We start from the raw sequence: 2,222 nt of genomic DNA on the forward strand, positions 1-2,222 counted from the left end.
GGACACAAGGGCCCAGTGTGACACTCTGGGTCTCCATGGAAGCAAGAGGACAGTGACACAGCCAGGCCTTGTGGAACCAAGGGGTCATTCTGGCATTGTGCAGTCCCATGGAACCAAGGAAACCATTTTGACACTGCAAGGCCTCATGGAAGCAAGGGGCCATTGTGCCACTGGGGAGCCAAAGAGACCATTGTGATATTACTGGGCCTCATAGAAACAAACATCTCTTGTGATACTATGGGGCCACATGGAACCAAGGGAGAATCATGATGCTGCAGGGCAACAAAAATCCAAGAACATGGAACAGGTCTGGTTGACTTGGCCTCCTAAGGGCCACCAGAGTGGTCCAGATGACACTGGAATGTTGAGGCTCGCTTCTCATCTGCCCCTAAAACCTTGGCATTCAATGCTTTCCTTCCTGTGGGAAAGAGATGTCCTTTAAATCCAGGGGTTCATGGCCAAAATTGGGATTCCTACTCCAAATTTGATTATGTCCTTGGATTGTTCCCGTATGAAGCCTGTCAGGATAGAAAGCTCTGTCTGGCCTTGGTCTCTTGGGGGCCACCTTGCATCTGCCCTTAAAACACTGGAAGGCTGTGCTTTTCTTTCCATGGAAAAAAGCATCTTTCATGTCCAGGGGTCCATGGCTAAAATTGGGAATCTGCCTCCAAAATTCCTTATAACCAAGGATAACTCCCAGACAAAAGCTGTCAGATTCCCTTGGCTTTCTGAGGGCCAGCTCTCATCTGCCACTGAAACACTGGGGGTCTGCCCTTTCCTTCCCATGGAGAAGAACTGTCATTACAATCCAGGGACTCACAGCTGAAATGGAATTCCACATGCAAAACTCCACAAATATCCAAGAGTTACTTTCAGACAAAAGATGCAAGGATAGACAGGTGTGGCTTGCCTTGGCCTCTTGTGAGTGCTTCTGATCTGCCTTCACAAACCCTGGGGTTCTGTAGTTTCCTTCCTAGAGAAAAGAATTGTCCTTCTTGTCCAGGCACCCATGGCCTCAAGCACATGATCACTGTACAGGGACACAGAAGTTCTCTGCTTAATGGAGTGGAGTCTGAGGACAGCACAGGAGAGCCCTGGGAGTGTTTCAAGGACGGATTCAGGAATGGTGGATCCCTTTGAAATAATAGAGAATTCCACAAAAAAGAAAGAATTAATGCCAGGAGCAGCTGGGGAGGTCCAGACTGGACCCAAGGAGAAAGGAATTTCTCTCGCAGGGCAGGGCTGGGGTGCAACACATCCCCCAGAAGGAGTCTGGAGCAGCCCAAGGCTTTGTGTGTGCAGGCAGAGGCAGGCAGGAGGCAGAGCTGTCAGCAAAGGAAGGGGCCAGCGAGGTGGGGCAGCCGGGGGATGACGACAGCCTGCAGGGACAGAGGCGCAGGCATTTTCACCGTAGGACAGCCTGGGCTGCAGAGGGCACAGGGATGGGCAGCAGCTGAAAGGCCCTGACACAGCCAACTCCTGCAGCACTTGGGCCATGCAGGCTGGCCCTGGGCCTGAGGCCAGCAGGGGACAAGTGAGCCTTGCTGTGCTGGGGCCTCATTGCCTCCTTGTCCCTGCTCAGCAGCCTGGCAGGGGCCGCCCCATGGTGCTGCCCTTGGCATTGCACATGCCCAGAGCCCAGTGGCCCGGGAAGAGCCCTGAGCAATGAGGGAGGGACAGGATCTGCCTTGCCAGGGGCTGGGGCTCAGCCCTTGGCCCTTTGCATTCCTGAAACACATCCAGGTTTGCTCAGCATCACAGACACCTTTCCCTTCTTTGTCCCCACCTGTCATCAGTGCCTCCAGTGTTCTGCTCTAACTGGAACCTGGGGACACTTTCTGAGTCGTGTCCCTTAGTGGGACCCATTAAAACTTGTTTCAATTAAAATTTGAGTTCTTGAGAAATTTTTCAAGCACACTCTGAGGGACTAAGTCTGATGCAGACAGCACCAATGTCCTGAGAGGGTCATTAAAGTCCTTGTGCTGTGTCTGTGCTGATGAGCTGGGGCAGGCTCCTGGCACAGAGGACGATCCTGGCAACCAAGAAGAGCTTCAAAAACACATTTCTCTCGATGAGCAGCTCTTCTCCCAGCCTAACAGGTCTGTGGCACTGCCTGCAGCCACCCCAGACACAGCACAGAGGCACAGAGAGCTTCAATCAGTCAGGGCTGGGAAGATGCTCACAAGTGACTGGGGCAGAATCACTCCCAGCCCTTGACACAG

This window comes from Sturnus vulgaris, unplaced genomic scaffold, assembly GCF_052056855.1.
Source record: "Sturnus vulgaris isolate bStuVul1 unplaced genomic scaffold, bStuVul1.hap1 Scaffold_85, whole genome shotgun sequence".
NCBI lineage: Eukaryota > Metazoa > Chordata > Aves > Passeriformes > Sturnidae > Sturnus > Sturnus vulgaris.